The 5929-nt window shown below is 39.7% G+C and overlaps 1 pseudogene; it reads right to left on the bottom strand.

Moving 5' to 3' along the window:
• Positions 1–3826: 3826 nt before the first annotated feature.
• Positions 3827–3923, bottom strand: LOC130037036 (uncharacterized; annotated as a pseudogene).
• Between the last annotated feature and the right edge of the window lie 2006 nt (positions 3924–5929).

The raw sequence follows: 5929 nt of genomic DNA, 5'->3' as shown, positions 1-5929 counted from the left end.
ACCATGTTTCTTCCTTTACCTATTTTCACTTCACAGTTCTTTTCCAGTATCATCATTTCCAACTATCTTTGTCATAGTGGTCTCTTCTCGATCCCAACTGCCATCTCCCCCAGCCCATAAGGTAGGCTTCTAACAGTGGACCAATCATCCTGGCCCTTATTTCTACTGTTCTAAGGTATTAATCTAAAGTTATGTTTTTTCATATCCCACAAATGAATGTAATCCTATATCTGTCTGTCTCCATCTGACTCATCTCACTCAGCATGATACTCTTCATGTACATCCATTTATAAGCATACTTGATAACTTCATTTTCACTAACAGCTGCATAGTATTCCATTGTTTAGATATACCATAGTTTCTCTAACTAATCATTGAGAATTCTTGGGCATACAAGTTGTTTCCAGATTCTCACTATTGTGAATAGTGCTGCAATGAACATAGAAGTGCAGATAGCATTTCTGCTGTGTGTTTTGGGGCCCGGAAGTATATTGCCAAAAGTGGTATTTCTGGATTCATGGAAGCTCAATTTGTAGCTTTCTGAGAAATGCCCATATTGTTTTCCGAAAAGGCTGAACCAATCGGCATCCCCACCAATAGTGAAGAAGAGACCCTTTCTCCCCACTTCCATGCTGACTTTGGTTGCTCTTGTTCTTTTTGATGTGTGTCAATCTCTGTGGTGTGAGATATCTCATTGCTGTTTGGATTTGTATCTCCCTGATGATTCATGATGTAGAACATTTTACCTCTGGTTTTTGGTCATTTGTATTTATTCTTTGAGGAAGTTTCTGTTCATTTCTTCTCCTCATGTTTTGGTGGGGTTGAATGTCTTTTTCTCATGAAGTTCTACCAGTGCCATATATATCTTGGGTTATATACAATAAGGGGTTAATTTTATGGGTATTGCATAAATAATTTTCCCCCATTATGAGGGCTGTCTTTTTAGCATGGTCACCATTTTTTCTGAGTTGCAGAAACTTCTTGGTTTAATGTAGTCTCATTTGGTTATCTTCACTTCCTCTTCCTTGGTCAGTGGTGTATCATTCTAGAAGTTTCCCTTAGCTTTAATGTCATGGAGGGATCTTCCCACATTTTTCTCCATATATCTTAAGAATTCAGGTATGATATTGAGGTCTTTAATTCATTTGATCTGACTTTGTTCCTGGCACTATAAAGAGGTCTGAGTTAATTTTTTTTTTGCATGTTGCTGACCAGTTTTCCCAGCAGCACTTGTTGAAGAGACTTCCTTGCTCAACTTCATATTTATTGAGCCTTTATGAAACATTAGGTAATAATAATCTGAGGGCCAGCGTCAGGATATTTGACTATATTCCATTGATCTGAGGCCTGTCTTTATCTGAATATCATGCTAATTTGATTACTACGACTTTGTAGTAGGGTTCGAAGTTGTGGAAGCTGTTCCCTTCTTCTTTTTACCAAAGATTGCTTTAGCTCATCATGGGAGTTTATTGTTGTGTATGCGTTTCAAGAGGGTTTAATCTATTTCTTTGAAAAATGTTATGGGTATCCTTATAGAAAGTACATTAAATCTTTATAGCGCTTTGGGGTGTATTGCCATTTTGACAGTGTTAATCCTCTCAATCAATGAGCATGGGATGTGATTCCATTTCCTCATATCCTCTTTTATTTCATGAAGTAGTGTTTTGTAGAGTTTTTTTGGTATAGGTCCTTAACCTATTTAGTTGATTCTAATATACTTGATTTTCTGAGGTTATTATTGTGAATGGGATTGTTTTTCGCCTATCTCTTTTTTCTCTTTCATTAATAGTATTTGGAAAGCCATGGACTACTGGATATTGATTTTGTATTATGCTACTTTAGTAAAAAAATCTATTCTTCCCAGGAGCTTTTTGGTAGATTCTTTGGGATTTTCTAAGTATACTATCATGTCATCTCCAAATAGTAAAAGCTTGAGTTCTTCCTTTTTTTATCTGGATGCCCTTGATATCTTTTTCTTACCAAAATCATATGGCAAGTACTTCAAGTACTATGTTGAATAGGAGTGGTGAGAGTGGGTAACTTGTTTTGTGCCTGATTTTATTTTGGGAATCTAGCTCATTGATTTCTGCTCCAAGCCTTTAGTTTTTCCCCGTTGAGAATAATGCTTGGTGTGGGTTTGTGTTAGTTTGCTTTGACTATATTGAGGAAAGTACTTTCCACTCCCATTTTGTTGAGAGTTTTTCATCATGAATGGGTGCTGGATCTCCTCAAATGCTTTATCTACATCTATTGATATTATCATATGATTTTTATCTTTATTTTATTGAGATGGTGTATTCTGTTGTTTGACTTGAGAATGTTAAGCCATCCTTGCATCCCCAAGATCAACCTAGTTGGTCATAGAGTGTGACCTTTTGTTGAGTTTCTGGATTCTCTTTGCTGGTATAATCTTGAGGATCTTTGGATTTATCAAGGAAATAGGTCTGTAATTTTCTTTTTTGTGGTGTCTCTGTCTGATTTGAGTATCAGGCTGATCTTTGTCTCATAGAAATTGTTTGGGAGTATTTCTGTTTCTTCAATTTCCTGGAAAATCTTAAAAAATGTTGGCAGTAGGTCCTCTTGAAAGGTTTCGAAATACTTCATTAGTGAATCCATTTGGGCCTGGGCTCCTGTTTTGGGGGATACTTTTGATTATCATTTCATTTTCCTTGTAGTGATGGGTTCGAGTTTTCAAAATCTTCTTGGTTCAGCCTTGGGAGGTAATTGGAATCCAGTAATTTATCAATTTATTCAAGATTCTCTCATTTCCTGCTGTAAAGATTCTCAAAATAATCTCTGATGATCCTATGGATTTTGTAGTTTCTATTATGATGTCCCCCTTTGCATTTCTGATTCGATTTATTAGGATTCTTTCTCTTTTCTTCTTTGTGAGTTCTGCTAGTGGTTTATCGATCTTTTTTATTTTCTCAAAGAACCATCTCTTGCTTTTGTTGGTCTACTGGATTGTATTTTGGGATTATATCTCATTGATTTCTGCTCCAGTTTTTATTATTTCTTTCCTCCTGGCTAGTTTGGACTCCTTTTCTTGGTATTTTCCAAAATCTTGAGCTGTAAGTTATTTTTGTAGGCCCTTTCTTTCTTCCAGTTGAATTCTGGCGGAGCTATAAACTTTCCTCTTAGAACTGCTTTTGCTCTGTCCCACAGGTTCTGATAGTTCCTCGTTATCATTTTTTTCTGGAATCTTTTTATTTCCTCTTTGATTTCTTCTCTAAGCCAATGGTTGTTCATTATTTCCCTCAAATAAAATATTTTCTTGCCGAGTTTTTGTCTGTTTGATCTATTGAGAAGTGAGAAAGTACTGTTGAAATCTCCATCTAGTATTGTGTTGCTATCAATGTTTTTCTTTAAGTCTATTAGAAGTTGTTTTTACGTATTTTTCTGGTCTGTCATTAGGAGCATATACATTGAGGAGGGTGAGTTCTTTCTGATGTACATATCCCATGATCATTAACAAATGACCTTCACTGTCTCTTATAACCTTTAGCCTGAAGTCCACGTGGTCTGATACTAGTATGGCCACTGCAGCTTTTTGGTGGTGTTCTTTTCTTGAAGAATTGTTTTCCAGCCTTTGACTTTGAGCCCATGGTTGCTTTGATTATTCAGATATTTTTCTTGCAGGCAGCAGAATGTTGGGTTCAGTTTTCTATTTCATCCTGCCATCCTGTGCCTCTGAATTGGTGTACTTAGTCCATTGACATTGAGAGAGATCATTGTGATGGGGATTTTTGCTATCTTTATGTCGAAATTTTGAGTATTTGTGGGGCTTGTCTTAGCTTAAAGTAGCCCTGTTAATTCTTAATGCAACAAAAATATGGAACACTTTACAAGTTGGCCTGTCATCTCTGTGTAAGGATCATGCTAATCTCTGTATCATTTAAATTTTAGTATATGTGTTGCCAAACTGAGTATAAGAGCTGATTTTTTTCCCTATTTTTCTCTTCTGATTTCTTTGAGTGTTGTCCTTACTCACTCCTATGGCAGACAGTGATTCCCAATCTAGGAAGGTATTTCAAAGCAGCTTGAAGTGATAAATTTAGAACATTAATGTCCCAGAAGGAAAAGTCTGGTTTTTACCATATTATCTTTTACCATACCCAGGGCATAAGTTTTGCAAAATAATTCTTTTGGAAGGTGGTGTATCAGTCTTGTTTAATGCTCTACCCTGAAACCTTCATTAAGAAAATTAAACTGGAGCCTTTTGATATTCTCACCTCGGTCCCGTGTACATCTCCAGAAAACAGTGGATTGCGTTGTCCGCACTTTGACCACCTTGAAAGTAAGTAGGATTTTTCTCCTGAAGGAAGAGGTGAGAAGCATATTGATGATTTCATTCCACCTTATTACAAGTTCAACTTGAAGGGAAGGTGAGAATCATGAGGCTCCTGTAAAGGACATAAAAGGGGTCTCAATGTAGTTTAATGGCCAAGACACATTAACAACACAGATGACTCAAAGTAACCTGTGTGCATCTTTGTGTGTATAGTGAGTTTTATATCTACTCATAGTGATTCTCAGTCATTCCACATGGGCAAAACAGACCTGTAATTAAAAATCTAGTTCCCTGAGCAGAATGGGCTTTCTTAGGTGATTGAACATGTGTGTAATATTTTATTACTAAGCACATACAACTGTTTGAATGATGTGTACTTTTCGATCTAAAATTAAGTCTAAGTATCTCTGAAATGACGGTCTCCTGACGCCGCACCTGGCTTTCCTCACCAGGGCCCCTTGGAGTGTGTGGGTTGTGTTTCCCTCACCACCCCGAGCAGAGACCTGACAGCTGAAGACCTCTGCAACCAGCAATAGGTATGCTTAAGACCACTCTCACCACACTTGAAGGAGCCTCATGCATGAAGAACTGGCAGAGGAACCCAGGTGTGCGGGACCCGGGGCTGAGATATTCAAGTCTGCTCGGACCAAGAATGGGCCTCCTCCATCCAGATCCCCCATCTTCCAGTAGCTAAGGGTTACAACCCCGGACTGCCTCTGGAGCCATGTAATTCCATCAATGGCCAAGATCCAGAGACTGGATCTTGTTGATTAGACAACAACTCATATTGTCCAGTTCTCTTTCTCGGAGAACATGGCAGGTTACCAAGCGTATCTTGCCTACATGGCAGAGACTGGCAAGCTACCCGTGGTGTATTCTATATGCCAAAACCCAGAAACAATGAAGTATCTCATTTCCCTGACCGTGAAAAAACCTCCAATGTGGTACTTGCTAAAATCTGAGGGCTAGGACGAATGGAGATGTAACTGGTGCCTGCTCAAGGAAATCGTTCTCCACCACCAATGATACCAGTATTCCTCCCACCATGCCCCCAAACGTGCCTTTGTGGCAGGGCATTCTCTTTTGTTCTCTGGGGCCATGGCATGCCAGAGAGCCACTCGTGGTGGGCAACTCATGGTCTTGGCTGGCAGGACGAATGGGCTGGTTTCACCCCTCACCCCCAATCCCACGAGGATGTAGTTGCCCTGTCACCCTAGCTCATACCTGGCTGTCCAATAGTCTCTGAGGTGGTGGGAATCGTGCCGCCAGTGGGGAGAAAGGCGGAAGCGACAAATACCCTTTCCCACCTGAGGGAGAATGGTGCCGTAGCTTAATGCATAGTTCAGTCACATTTCTGCCAAAAGCCTCTGGGTTCTGAATTGGTTCCACGTGCCTCTGGTGCTGTGGTCGTGCCGGATAGCCTCTTGTGGGGGTCAAATCGTGATCTTGGTGGGGCAGAAAGAATGGCTCTATGGTCTACTTTTGTCATGCATCTCCCACCCAGAGCGGGTCCTCCAAATACCCTTTAGTGGGTGTTCTGACCTCTATCTGAGCTGCCTTTCCCCCCAGCATGTGATGCCGGCTTCCAAGGCCTGGAGCATACCTCCTAGTCCTTATCACTCTATTCTTGGGTATTAG

The sequence above is a fragment of the Sorex fumeus genome, unplaced genomic scaffold, assembly GCF_029834395.1.
Source record: "Sorex fumeus unplaced genomic scaffold, SorFum_2.1 ptg000070l, whole genome shotgun sequence".
NCBI classification, from domain to species: domain Eukaryota; kingdom Metazoa; phylum Chordata; class Mammalia; order Eulipotyphla; family Soricidae; genus Sorex; species Sorex fumeus.
The sequence above is the reverse complement of the archived record's forward strand: the minus strand, read 5'-3'. Positions and strand labels throughout refer to the sequence as shown.